This window comes from Protopterus annectens, chromosome 6.part0 (assembly GCF_019279795.1).
Source record: "Protopterus annectens isolate FY-2018-M chromosome 6.part0, PAN1.0, whole genome shotgun sequence".
In the NCBI taxonomy this organism is placed as follows: domain Eukaryota; kingdom Metazoa; phylum Chordata; order Ceratodontiformes; family Protopteridae; genus Protopterus; species Protopterus annectens.
The window spans coordinates 1,346,271,059-1,346,286,931 of record NC_056737.1 but is presented as its reverse complement, the minus strand read 5'-3'; positions in this window follow the sequence as shown (position 1 = coordinate 1,346,286,931).

The following is a 15,873-nucleotide window of genomic DNA, read 5'->3' as shown; positions in this document are numbered from 1 at the left end:
GAATAACATGACCTGTATAACAACAACCAGAGCAGTCTGTAGGTAACCAGCCTGATTTCCACAAATATAGTAATATTCATGTAATGCTGCCATGCTCTGCTCTCCAGCCCCATTGTAAATTTTCATGGTGAAATTGCAAGTACTAATTCCAGCAAAAAGTGTTCCATGTTTGCAATAGCAAACATGTCCTTTAACAGTCATCGATAGTTAAAGTAGCATTACTGTAAAGGGGTGGAAATATGATTTTTAGCAAAAAAAAAAAATAAGGCAAAATGCAATATGAAGCTCTGAATCAGTCCCTAGTTTAGGAATTAATAGAATACCCCATCATGTGTAGGAGGAATATGCCAACAAACCCAGCAGTTGCTAACATCGATGGTCTGTACATAAATTTGCAAGGCAACAGAAAAATTATTAAATGTAAGATGCCATTCAGGTGGTCTTGATTCAGTTTTAACCAAACACCTATCTCTATTTTTAGCAAAGCATGTGTCACTTGTCTAGTCAGGATGTGATAGACGAGTCTTTATGGGTTCTGTTCCTGCTCCTTGAATAAGTTGTTTTTATTTATACATTTTTATTGTGTGTCTTTTTTTTAGTCTTTATATTAGAGATGTTATGAGATTTTAAACTTTGTAATACCATGTTTTCTACATATTAATTAGGTGCTAATGCTTTAGTTTCAGCAGCATTAACTGTATAATAGGTTTCTTTATGTGATTGGCTGGCATACAGTAATTGTTTGAGATATATTGGAGCTTTTGGAGTGTCTTGAATATGAATCTGATGAAGCATCTTTGTTAGATGTGACAGCTGTTATTCTTGCAATAAACTTTTTTATACCTTGGAGCCATGTTTGTGCACTCACTGTTTGCTTCTTCGAGGATTTTATCAATGTCTTTTACTAGAGAAAGCCAAAATATTAGTTCTTTCACCCTTCTTTTGGTAGATTCAGTACCTGGGTGACCACTATGCAAAATCTGGATATATTCATGTCGTAATGAAGTAGGAACAACAATTTTAGGACCTTTGAAAATAATGCCATCTTCCATCAACGTGTCATCTCTGTAAGGAAAATAGGTTTGCACTTCAGGTGGTACACTAGATTGCTTTGACAGCCATCCAACATTAATGCAGTGGTTGAGCTTTTGCAAAATTTGATCAGTCTTTGTATGAACTCTCTGCTCATCTAGTCTCGTGGCAGAAAAATTACATACTTCCATTACGTCAACACCAAAATTTTCTGTGTCAAGCTGTTACATTGCATTTCTGGGTGATCTGGATAAGGTATCAACCAGATAAAGTAGTTTACCTTTTGTATAGACCATTGTGAAGCTGTACTTTTGCAATTTTAGCATCATTATGTGTAATCTCGCTGGAGCTGAACGCATAGGCTTCTTTAGAATAGTAACTAGAGGTTGGTGATCAGTTTCAATCTGAATAGCTCAACCATAGATATAATCATGAAACTTTGAACATGCAAATACTGTTGCCAAAAGTTCTTTCTCCATCTGAGCATATTGCATTTCAGTTTAGGTAAGGGTTCTAGATGCATAGGCTACTGGTCTGCCTTCATAGAATACACAAAAATTACATACTTCCATTACGCCAACACCAAAATTTTCTGTGTCAAGCTGTTACATTGCATTTCTGGGTGATCTGGATAAGGTATCAACCAGATAAAGTAGTTTACCTTTTGTATAGACCATTGTGAAGCTGTACTTTTGCAATTTTAGCATCATTATGTGTAATCTCGCTGGAGCTGAACGCATAGGCTTCTTTAGAATAGTAACTAGAGGTTGGTGATCAGTTTCAATCTGAATAGCTCAACCATAGATATAATCATGAAACTTTGAACATGCAAATACTGTTGCCAAAAGTTCTTTCTCCATCTGAGCATATTGCATTTCAGTTTGGGTAAGGGTTCTAGATGCATAGGCTACTGGTCTGCCTTCATAGAATACACAACTGGAAGTTTGCCCAAGTTGTCATCGAACACATCAGCATACTCTGAGAGAAAGGGTTCAGAAAAATTAGAACCAGGATATGTGCTTATTTGATGAACTTCTTTGGTAAAATAAAGCAGATTCATTCTTAAATTGTCTCTGAGACCCAAAAATGAATGCACACATCTTCAGACTACATAGAATATTAAGCTGTAACAGTTGCTAGCCAAATAACATGAAAGCACCACTGAGCCTTCAGTTTGAATTTCTTCACCATCATAAGCAACAAGTTTCACACTACTAGCCACATCAAGTTGTTCACCACCTCTTACTTTAGCAAATGTGTCTGCTGACATAACATTACACTTTGAACCGGTGTTTAGTTTGAGCTCAGTGGATTTACCATTGATCTGGACAGTACAACATATTTTGTTCTTTGCCAACAAATTCACTGCATCAACCCTTTCCCCAATTACTAATACACCATCAACATAGAAAGTAGAATTGCAGCTCTCAATATAATCAGCTTGCTTTTTTGAGTGACCCTTCTTTATAACTGTTTGAGGTTTACTTGATTTGCACAACTTTTGGAAATGGTTCCATGTTTTACACTTGTGGTATTGCTGACCAAATGCAAAGCATTTCTCTCTTTTAGACTCATGATTGGGCACCACAATTGTGACAGTTAACTATAAAGCTAGATTTGGGTTTTGCTGATTCATGCTTCTACTGCACTGAGCATGCTGCTTTCTTAGAACTTGCTGGAAAAATACATGGTTTCCCCAGAGAACCCACAGGGGCTGTGGTTGCCATGTGCTTAGGCCTGCTTCTGTTTGCCACATGTTGCATGCTGTCTACATTTGCTCTGGAGCCTGCCAAAACCATGCTTTTACCACTTTCAAGTATACATGTATGTCTTTCTGTAACTTCATGGATTTGACAAATCTCAATACCTTTGATTAGTGTTAAATCCCTGTTATGAAGCAAAATCGTTCTCACAGCAGCAGTATTAATACCGCAGACAAGCCTGTCCTTTATCAACTCATGTTTTAAGCCACCAAACCAATACATTTTAGCTTTGCTCCTTAGGTTAGTAATATAAGCTGCAAAAGTTTTCCCTGGTTTCTGATCTCTTGTGTAAAACAAATGCCTCTCTAATGTAATATTTGTCTGGAGGTTACACATTTCTCAGAATTTGCACTTCAAACACTCTGGGTCTTCCCTTTATTCAACCTGTACAACAATATGGAGGTTTTTACCTTCTCCCTCATATACTCCTGGTGCATACACAAATGAACGCTCTCTTTCAATGGTCTCTGACCAAGCTAGGTTTAATAAAATAAATGCCCTGGTGCATGCATCTTTGTCAGAATAAGCAGCTTGTATAAAAATATTGTAGTCTTGCTAAAATAGTCTCCAGTTCTCTGTAATATCCTGATCAAATGCAAGTGGTGAGGGCTTTCAAAATCCATCTGCCATATTAACACATACCAGTGAAAGGTTTTGCAAATATGCATGAACACACACATATACATTTGCCAGAAATTTATGCCAGCATTTATAACTATGCCCAATAGTACAACAAGCCCCTGAATAACTGAACTTTGCAAAATAAGTCTCTTAGGCACTGTAATGCTCTTACAATTAGAAACATTTCAAAATAACTGCACTCTGTGAATGAACCAGGCAGAAGTTCAGAGTAAGAAACATTTTGAAGTAACTGCATTTTGCAAATAAACAGCACATTGCACACTGAAACTTCTCCAAAATGGTGGTACTTTGTTAGATAATTTTTCACAGTGCAAGAAACACTCTGTAATGTTGGTACTTTGTGAATAGACATACCCAGCACAATAAACTTTTCAAAAATGGCTGTACTTTGACTGGACTTCACAAAATAACTGTACTTTGCACACAAATAAACTCTTTGGATTACATGCACAGTAATACGCACACAGTGCAAGCACTTTTACACACTTTGAGATACTTTAAATAACTCTAGTTATGCCCTGAATACAATATGAAGTAGTAGTTATGCCAAAATACAGCACTTTGCCAAAAAATGCAGTTGTCTTGTTTTATTTAAGCTTAATGTGCACTTTTTGCTAGTTTAATCTCTTTTCATGCCCATTATACTTTTCTTGTGCTCATTTTACTCTAAACATGCCCATTTTACTTTAAGTATGCTCGTTTTGCCTTAAACATGCTGTTTTGTAATTCCAAGGTAATTCCAAACCCCTTATGTAATTTTCTGATGCTTGTTTTATCAAATCTCTTCATCTTAAATATTTTGTTTAATAAAAAAAACTTTTGTGCCTCCCTCTTGTTTAATAATGCCCTTGTAATACTCCATTTTATCTTTTTTTATAAAATAAACTGTTCATACAAGTTTTCATTACCTTTGTTTTTTCCTGGCTCATTTTCATGCTCATTTCTCTTAGTTTAGCTATTAACTCTGCATCTAATAGGTCTGGAAAGCAGTCTCTGGAATCCCAGTTCTGACACCATATCACTCATCTAGTTAGAGTGTAATAGACAAGTCTTTGTGGGTTTTGTTCAAGCAGCTTTATTATGTACAAACATATCATGATTGGGGCTTAATAACTTCAAATTAGGTAAACGTATATACAAACTAGCTATTACATTCATACATGCTCACTGTCTGGCTGCACTCTCAAAATGGCACTGAAGCTAGCATGTGATTGCTATTCATATGCACATTCATTCCTTGAAATGCTTCTTAAAGATACAGCACAAATGCTCTGTTCTACAGCATGCATATTTATTAATAAATTATTCAATATTTACAGTTCCAATAGATGTTGAAGATGCTTCACTAACAGTTCTGGGTGGCAAAAGTAAGGGAGTAAAGTGATGATGAAAATCACAGTAACTGTTGTGATGATAGGTCCATAGGAAAAACAAGCATGCTGAAGCTGAAAAGAGTTTTTAATAAACTGTAAACAAGGGTGTTGAGCTGGTTGCCCATAGTTCATAACAAAATTGATTACCAAAAAATATTTGATCAAGGGCTTTAATTAGAAAATACTTCAATGGGGAATGTTGTCTGGACATGGCTATGTCTAAATCAGTGTCCAAAAGGCAGGATGAATCAGTAATGTTGGATTCAGAAGCAAGAAAGCATGTTGTTGATGTCAAAGAAGAGTCACTGGAGTTTAAATCAGACCAGATTCAGGTAGTAGAATCATGTAATTGAACTTCCTTGTATGTTAAAAGGAGTCACTTAACCACATTCAGCTCTGGATGCAATCTGGATACCGGATGTGGAATCCAAGTTGGATGTCAAAAATTCACTGTTAGTTCTGGACTTGGTGTAGATGGTTTTCACTTCCAGATGCAACAGTACCCCCTCCCCAGTGTTTCATCTGGTTCTGCTAGTGAGAGATTCTGCTGGTTCATGCGGCCTGATGTTAATAGGACCTTGGTTGTATTCATTACAAGGGATAGTCTTTTTGAAATTTGACACATGGATCCAAGTGGGGTGCTCCTTACAATGAATGGGAGTAGCAGTTGTGAGCAAAACCAAGTATGGTCCTTTCCATCTGGGGCAAAGTAAGTTTCTTCAGGAATGTAGACAAAGTCTTTGGGTTGCAGGTCATGATTGTCATGATGAGTCATTGGACTGCATGCAGAGTGACACTATGGTATTTCTGCAAATTAGAAGAGTGAGATTTGCAATACAAAATTATGGATTCATCACTATCTTGCAATTATAAGTTCTTAGGGAGAGGGGTAGTGGGCATTCTCATGGGTCTGCCCATGAGGATTTCATGAGGGACAATTTTCTAGTAACACTAACTGCACTTCTAATACTAACTAAAATAAAGGCAATGCTTCTGGCCATCTAAGACTAGTTTCCTCACAAATATTAGCAAGTCTTATTTTTAATGTCTGATTGGGTCTTTCCACTATCCAAAAAAGCTGAGATCTATAGGGACAATGGAATTGCAATTTAAAATTCAAAACCTTGCAATTGCTGTATCAACTGACTAGTAAAATTAGTGCATTGGTATGACTGTATGCAAAAGGGAATAAAAAATCTGGGAATTAATTCAGTTAAAACATTTTTTGCTACCATGTGTGCATCATTCTTTTCACACAGATATGCTTCTACCCATTGAGAAAAAATGGCAACTACAACTAGTACATAGTTAAATTTCTGTACTTGAGGAAGTGATGCAGGTGCTGATTTAGACACGTTTTAAACTATACACACATTTCTGAAATGTTGAGTAACTTCTGAGAGATGAAGAGCATACTATTCAGTGGAAATCTGTTTTATTAACGCATTTTTTTTAACAAATGAAAAGGCATATGGTAGGCTTTTACCAATTGATTTATGAAATTTTGTGGGGTTACTAGTTGACTGACCAGATGGTGCCACAATACATCTGGACAGCAACTGCAGCCATCACTTATGCATCTTTTTCTCTCTGAGTCCTCTGTCTGATCTTGAAAATACAATAACTCCTGTAAATAAAAAAGTATTTTCATTCAGTAAGAGAGCCTGTCTTGCCACTATATGTACAAAAGTATTACCCCTTGTCACAAAGGAATCATAAGACCTATGTGCAGCACATTTTAATACAGCAATTTCCCTTGGTAAAAATAAAGCATCTAACAAATCATTTACAAAAACAGCATTTTAATAACTGTCTCTTCTGATGTTAAAAAGCCTCTTTCTTTCCAAAGTGTTCCAAAATCATGTACTATTCCATAAGCATAACGATAATCGGTAAAAAGTGTTACTGAATGATCTTTACAAATCTTATAGGCTTCAGTAATAGCCACAAGCTCAGCTACTTGAGCAGACATATTTACATTTAATTGTCCAGTTAAAAAATTCTGTCGGGTCTGCAAATGGAAAATGTTGCTATGAGTTCACTATCATCTCTTTGAACACAAGAGCCATCTACCAAAAAATTTGATTTGGATTCTATAAAGGGGCATCTTTAAAATCTAATCTGGGAGGAAGTACAGCATTAGTGACAACTACACAACCATGAGGTTTTCCTTTGTCTGCTGTAGGGATTAAAGAAGCAGGATTACATGCTGGACATTGAACAATCTGTAAAGAAGGGTTATTAAGTAAAGACAATTCATATTTAGACAATCATGCTACAGATATATATTGCATTTTAGTCTTCAATAACAAAGCTTCTACAGAATGCAGGAAGCAAAACATCAGATGCATACTGAAAACATTCAGGAATCCATCTTGTTATGAAAGCATATTAATAATGAAATACACACACTAACATTTTCCTCTGTCTGTAAGCCTCACCCTTCACAAGATCAAATGAGGATTAGAACAAAGAGAATGAGAATTGTTGACACCCTGTCTGATGTGGTACTTATTACAGGTGGAAGTACCACTGTGACTGTTATTAGGCCCTTTTTTGAGGGGAATGTTATTTACACATATGAATCCTGACATGGGGTTAATGGCTAGGCTTATAATAGCCCCCATGGGCAGTTAGCCTAGTACTAATTTATGAACCTATGAACAACACAAGATATTTCATTTATTAATTACAGACCAGACACCAACATATGTTATATATACATGCAACCACACACACACACACACACACACACACACACACACACACACACACACACACACACACACACACACAGAAAACTGCAGGCATGTGCCCACACACAACCATAGGCATGTACATTTATGCACAGTGTGTGTGTGTGTGTGTGTGTGTGTGTGTGTGTGTGTGTGTGTGTGTGTGTGTGTGTGTGTGCGTGCATGTGTTTGTAAACAGATAGAGATAAACAAAGAGACAGCATATGTTTTCCTTTATATTACTTCAAAAATTCAAAATGGTGTTAACCTTTGAGTGCATAAATTTAGACTTCTCTATGTCCTGCATTATTATTATTATCCATTGATAATTTATAAAATATTGTAGTTCTGAAAATATTTTTAACAGAAGTTCAGGGCATCTCATGATTTGTGCTAGTTTTTATCCATATTTTATTAGGTACTGTAATTATACCCTTATTTCCATTTAGGAATAGAGTATCATTAAGGCTCTCAATAAAGAAACATAGATTTTGCTGACCTGATTTATTCCATATTTTATGAACTTCTTGTAAATGGATGGGCGACCTCGATGCAAGTGACCATTATCAGCCCCTCTGTATGAGTCAGTCTATGGGCAAAATTGTTAAACTAACAATGAAACCTGCTCAACTTGGTTGACTTCTTTGAGTCAGTCACCAGAGCTGTGGATGAAGGCAAGGTGGTTCATACAGCCTACCTTGACCTGGCCAAGGTCTTTGATACCATTCCCCACTCAGGAATCACAGAAAAAACTCACTAAGCTAGGCACAACCCCTATATCACTAGGTGGGTTGCAAACTGAGGAGGGTCTATCAGAGACTTGTCTATTTTGGTATGCCTTTTATTAAAGGAAATGAGTCTCAATCAATAGTCATAGATATCTTTTTTTAATATAGCTACTTGAAAGACAGTCAAATAGATCTCCATGTACTCTATGTATTATGTCAGTTACAGCTGAACTACTAATCTTAATGTAGGTATCTAAATCAGATAACATATCAGTCATCTTGTTCACATAATGCAGCTTATCAAGAACCACCAAAACACCTCCTTTATCAGCAGGACAGATAGTAATATCCATGTTAGAACAGATTTAAGAGCAAGACATGCTTGCTTTGATACATTATAAAATCTCTTTCAAGGTCTAAGGTTGTTATTATATATATTATACAAGCCGTGCTCACAAGATCTCATAAAGGCTTCAACTAGTGGATGTAAAGAATGAACAAAGGTTTCTTAAAGATGTTCATATTATCATTAGTAGCAGGAAACATTAACTTTAGATAATTTTTCTACAAAACAACTTGACATCCATAACTGTATCACAAACATTACTGGTGGTAACAGGAAGAAAGGATAGCCCTTTCTATAAAATATTGAGTTGATCTTCTGTTAAAACATGGGTAGACAAGTTATAAACTAAGTTGTTCGATTCTGTACCCAGTATTTCTTCACAGATGACAGCCCAGTAAAAATGATATTACCAGTTCAACTCATCATTTGCACACTGGCATTAAACATTAGGCAAAAAATATGAGGCAAAATCATGTACATTTTTCAAAATCCTTGACAGTTGAGAGGTATTACTGGGATATTGGTGTACACCATTCAGTTTGCTTAGTTGCTCTTTTTTATACCAAGGTTTTGCATTTTTTTAATTTGTGTTTCTACTTCAGACAGCATAGGAAATGACACTCTCCAGAGAGTGATTAACAACATATGGCTTTAATTTAGTCTTTACTGCTTTACAGTTAAGCTGCCCATCTTCATCAAACACATCCACACTGACCCACCTTTGCTTATTCTGGCATTTGTGCCCATCTCACATGCTACAGCTCAGCTGACCAGATTAATGTATGGACCATCACATAAACCCAGAACTTACTTTTGTCCCATCTACTCAGACATGGCTAGAAATTTACCAGTGCCCTTGTGTTTGCTTACAAGGCAGTGAATTTTGTTTTTCTGCCACATAGAACTTGTGGATGCTTTGAGAAATGTCTATAGGTAATACATGATATCACAGTACTATCAGCTTTTGTGCCAATCTTGAAACTCACTTGATTTCCATGAATAGGAAATTTTGCTTGCCAATCTGCTTCAGGTACAGTAGTGACAGAACTCAGGAAAAATGCTTTGCAAATATTTTCAGTGTTACTCTCAGAAAAAAATAAATGACAGTGCAATCACCCAGAATATTACATCTTTTACAGCTTCTGTTCCCTGCTGCACACTGCTGTGACTCAGCATGATAGTTACACCTCATGCATTTGTCAGTCCACTTCTCATACATTTACTTGCTTTGACCAGAAGTATATATTTTTTTAAACTTGCCATCCTCTCCACAATTTACCTCACACACCATTTACCATACTTAAATTAGCATTTTGCTTATTTTGTAATTCAGCCCCTTTGGCAATTTGTACAGCCTTTTCTTTTTTTTCAGATTTCTTTTATTTGATCATATTGCATATGATAGAACAGTAAAAACAACAGGAATAAAGAAAACATTATACTCTAAGATTAAGTACAAAATTAAAAGTTGGTATATAAACAACCTATGAGAAAAACTATACAGCATTAACAATATATAACTATGCATAAATATATACAAAGCTCTGAGAATGCTAAGTGAAGTACAAAATTAATTTCCCTTTTTAGTTAGAAAAGAAGATTTGTAGAAAATGGAATAGTGAAGCAATGATATATAGGTTACTATAAACCAAAAGGAAAAAGAAAGAAAGAAAGAATGAATATTAGATGTAAAAATATAGATATTATGAAGAAAGCCAGACTGAAAATGTAAACAAAGACCAGAATCAAAACAAAAAATCCCTGGGATTGTCCTTTTAAGAGCAAGAATAATTAAAATGAGCCTTTACGTAATAGCAATGTCCAGCTTTCTATGAACAGGGAAATGTTTTCCTACTATGCAGTAGATCTTATAGACCTTGATATAAATTTTTAGCTATATCTTTGAAAGAAATCTAAGATTAGTTCATAGAATCAAGCCAGTTTTGTGTTATGTACAATTTAATTATGTATTTCTCACTATGTGATCGTTTTTTATAGGGATATTGAGAAGGGTGACATTTCTTATAATAGTATTGTTATGAAAACCTAAGTCAGTAAGTATTTTTTAGCAAATTCCACAGAAGTACTGAGCATTTACAACTCCAAAACATGTGGATCAAGTCTGTATTATTGGAACCACATGATTACATGCTGGTGAGATAGTTGGCTAATTTAGATGGTGACAAATTAACATTATTTAAAATTATGAACTGAGAATAAAATAATTTTAAGAGGGATATATTTAATGTTAAATTGGATAGATTAGGTGTTTCATTAGTTGTGAAAGGAATCAATTTTTGTCCAGTAATTTGAGAGGATATTGATGTTATTATAACTGCATGATTAAGTCAAATTTATAAGAATTTGATATAGTTTTATTATTCAGAATGCAGGACTAAAGTTGAGTCAATGAGTTATAGTCTATAGAATCTAGACTCAAAATAGGAAACACTTTGTGTATTAGGCATGATATTTGACTGTAAATGGTTATATAACCTTTAGTGAATTCATTATTTGTTTTAAGTTATTATGTGGAAATAGAGAATGTTTTCTAAAATCACAGATCAATTTATCTTTAATTATGGGAATTTGAACAGGTCCAACATTTGGTTATTTAATTTAAAGTCAGGATTCATGTTTATTGGTTGTAATAGTTCTAAGGGGGCATTCAAATTCAAAATTTTATGATTTTTTTCAAAACTTATTTTGCATGCTCTAAAAACATGAATTAAAAAAAAAACTGAGGTCCTTTTGCTCCAAAAAAGGAAGGGCCAAAGGGTTATAGCTATAAGTCAAAAAGTAATTGTGCCATACCTTAACTCATATTTGTTAGCATGAATTGCAGCTAAGTGAATAATTTATTATTTTTAGAAGTTTCTGACTTTTATAATTAGGTAATAAAAAGAAAAATCATATAGCGCCAATCCTCCTTGTTATCTACATGCTATTCTTATCAGTGGGTGCCCAGATAAATGTGAATATTTCTAAATTGATTTATTTAAATAGTTTATTAGATATAGGACAATGGGAAGACATAAGATGATACACTGTCTTGGGCAGAACATTCATTTTAACTGTTGTTCTTTTAGAAAAAAATGAAAATGCCATTTTCACATCTTGCAAAGTCATGTTTATTGTTTATCTTGGTTTTTCCAAAGTTATTATTAAAGTGTAATGCAGGCTCTTGGCTAAGTTTTATTCATAAATATTTTATGTAGGGGCTTATATTAGTGCCATTGCAAAATGAAACATCAAGGGGTTGGTAATAAAGATTTATAGGTAGTATTGTGGATTTATTAAGATTAAGTTTATAGTTGTAGAAATCAGAGTTAATTGTTTAATAATTTTGGGAAGGTCTGTTTTTAAGGATTTTAAATAAATATATCATTAGCAAAAGTGGTTAAATGGAATGGGAATCTTTAAAAAAATAGGAAATGATTAATAAGATGTCTGAGTTATTGACATGAATAGAGGTTTAGTATTAAAATTAAACAAACAGGAGAAGAGTGCAACCTTGCCTGGCACCACTAATGATATTTATAGGACCAGAATGAGATTTGCTGATAGATAACTGAGTATAAGCATTTGTATATAAAGTCAGTATTTGCTTTGATGAACTTGTCTGGAATATCTCAGAAGTGCATAGGTGTAAATGTGAAATTTAAGTATGTATGATCAAATGCCTTAGAATCATCTGCAGCTAAGGCAAAGTAATTATGACTATTATCATTATTAAGAGTATGTAAAGAGTTTAGAGTGCATGGTCATTGCTTTCCCTATATTGGAAGAAATCAGATTGAAAAGGTGATATGCTTGACTGGGGGATGATTTTAAATCTATTGGATGACAAAGACATAGATTTTAAGTCAATGTTTCTAAGTGCTATATGCCTGTAACAGAAATGAGACTGACTTTTAGTATTAGTATGGTCCATACCTCTCAATTGTCCAGATATTTGCAGAATGTTCAGATCTTTTCCTCATATTTTAGGTCTGTTCCTCATAAAATTTGTGGGTTTGTGCCAGGACTGAAGTAACTAAATAATGACACACACTTGAGCTTCAGACTTTATATCCTTCAGAAAATGCATGCTAATACAAAGCCTGTTGTTCTAGCAACTTCCTGAGTTAAGAGCAATATCTAAAATCTGTTCCTATATTTTGCCTTTGCCCTTCCATTATTTTAGGTTTTGCCCAGATTTCTTGCTTAAGAGGTTGAGGGATATGGACCATGGTAATAGAGCCATTTAGGTAAAGATCTGAAATTCATTTGGTGCTAATTAGACTGAATAGTCTTAACAGATTTTTTACAATATTTAGTAAGAAACATTTTTAGAATTTGGAACTAAAGGCATCACAGCCTGGGACTTTATCATTTTTTTTTTAATTTGATAATATTATTAATTTCCTGCAATGAGGAGTGTGCATTCATATATTGGTTGGAGTTTAAATTTAAAAAATGTGTTTTAATTAATGATTTAGTTTTATTTGATTAGAATTAATGTCAAGCTGTGAATATAGTTGGGAATACATGGATTCAAAAACCTGAATGATTTCCTTGGCTGAATGCAATGTTTTTCCTTCATGTTGAATAGCTAATATTGTAGTGAGTAGGGCATTTACTTTTATCAATATAGATAACGTTTTAGATGGTATCTGGGCCCACTCAGAATAATTAGCTAATCATTTGAATTCATACCATGAAAGTTGGGAAAGATATAGAAGCTTTACTTTCTAGCATTTATTATCTTGGATAGCTAATTTGGTTTCCAGATCTGTGAGTTTACCTTTAAGCCCTAGTTCTTTCCAAGTATATTGCTTCTTATAAAAAATAGAAGTGTTATTGATAAGGCTACATAGTATCAAAGATTTCAAAGCTGCCCATTGCAAATCAAAAGGAATTTCATTATTTACTGTGTTTTCATCAAAATCACTAAGCATCTGTATTATACCTTTTGAGACTTCTTCTTTCTTTAATAAGGTATAATTCAGGATCCAAATTTAAGGTTTAGATTTAGTAGATGTTATGATAGATTTGTTTGATTTTATGTATGGCCTTTTCTAAAGTTAGATTGACTTGAGGTTATAACTTTTGCGACACTTTTGCATTAGCTAACTCGATCATAATTATGTCTCAATTTTTTTCAGCTTCCATTCCATTAAACCCACAACTTTAATTTAGATCCTACAGTTGCTTTTCAAAACGCTTCAACAAAAGCTTCAACACATTCATCTTTGGCTTGTATTTTCTGTTGCTGTAAAATCTATTATATTTGGCTTGTACACATCTATGAAAGCTTTCCCTTTCATGTAGTATATTTCTTTTTGGCACAAAATATACATTTTTCATAGATTAGTACTAAGCTAACTGCCCTTGTGAGACTCAAACCCTGCACCTTGTGTTTGTAAGGCAAACACCTTACCCATTAGGCCACCCTCCCAATTTAGCTTACTAATCTCTGACTCATATGTAGCACTCTGGCTCACTGAGAATTAAAAGGAGCTGTATACTCCATTTCTTTTCTCATATAGCCTGGTCTCTTTCCCAAAGCACATTGAGGTGGAATTCCAAGGTAAACTAGTAGTCTGTGGCTGAATTTAACATAGATCTAAGGGTTACTGACACATAGCTGTGTGGAAAAATCAATCAGGCATATCATGACCCTTTGAATTTAGGTAGTTGTTTATGCCTTCTTTATCCATGCCTTGTAACAGAAAGTACAGTTGTGTAAATTTACCTACCATAGCAGTAGATGTTAGAATTATCACTGTTGTGGTAGTCTTAGATATATGGGTTATATCCAGCATAGGATATAACAGCTGGCCAGCTTCCAAAGCTTCAGGGCATATTCCACACACAGAGACGATTAATTAACTTGAGCTGAGCTGACTAAAAGTCAAGTTTGGGTGCCTAGCCCTTCAGAGCTTTCATGACACCTGAGATCCAGAGGCTAAGCCCTGACAGGACAATGTTAAGAAATGAAAAAAAATATGTCCTCACCCTGGCAAAAATTTTACAAAAAAAGGGGGATGGAAGGAGGAAAAAGCTAATGCAGCATTGATTATTCAAACATCTACTGTTATGGTAAGTTTAATTACATAACAATACTATGTTCATCATTATGATTACTGCTCCAATAGCCTAGGCGGGTTCCTAGTACGTTATCGAAAGATAACATAATCGAAAGATCAAAACTTTGAAATGGCAGCATTTCAAAGATCGCATTGTGGGATGGCAGTACAGTGAGGATTGGAATATTTGCACTTTCCTCACTGTAGTGTGATCTCGGAGTTGGAATATATATTTAGCGGGGGGGGGTGCCTACAAGCTTCGAAATGCTGCTATTTGGAAGTTTTGATTGTTCGATTACGTTATCTTTCGATAATGTAATATGAACCCGCCTAGGCTATATGGGTAGATTACCATAGCTTAGAAGAAATAGGAAGGGGAAGGTGAAGGAGAAGGGTCCAGAAACCCCTTAAGAATGGTCCTAGAAATGCCTGTTCTAGACCTGGAGAAGGAATCTTGTTTACGGTACTTTGTAAAAGTATGCTCAGAGGACCAGGTTGTTGCTTCTAGGAATCTTTTAGAAGCCAACCCTTTGCAAAAAGCCATAGATGAAGCCAAGGCCCTAGTACATTGAGCCTTAGCCCTGCCTGAAATACTTTTGTTATTGGAATAACAAAAGGTATTAGCTTAAGATGACCATTTGGAAACAGTCTACTTTGACACAGGTTGTCCTTTTTCTTACCTTTACTAGAAAAGAACATCAGACCAGAAATTCTGCAAGATTTTGTTCTGTCAAGAAAGTATTTAAGTTGTCTGTGGACATTGATGGCATGAAGGATCCTTTCTACCTCATTTTTAGTTTCAGGAAAGAAGGCAGGGAGGTTGATAGAGTGGAGTAAAGTAAACTTGGATACCACTTTAGGCATAAAGGAAGGATTAGTACACAAGAAACCATATCTTTTGTCAAAAATGAGATAAGGTTAACTTACCATAAGAGACTGAAACTCAAATACTCTTCATGCAAATGTCAGAGCAATGACTATGATTGGTTTCATGTTAAGAACCTCAAATCACCCTGATGAGCTGGCTCAAATGGAGCAAGAGTTAGTTTTTATAACACAAAGTTAAGATCCCAAGGAGGAGCCACTGGTTTTCTGGGAGGGTTCTTATGGAGAATCCCTTTCAAAAGCAGTTTGACATGAGTCTGTTCTCAAAGAGGGAATTCATGGCAGACATGGTAAAATG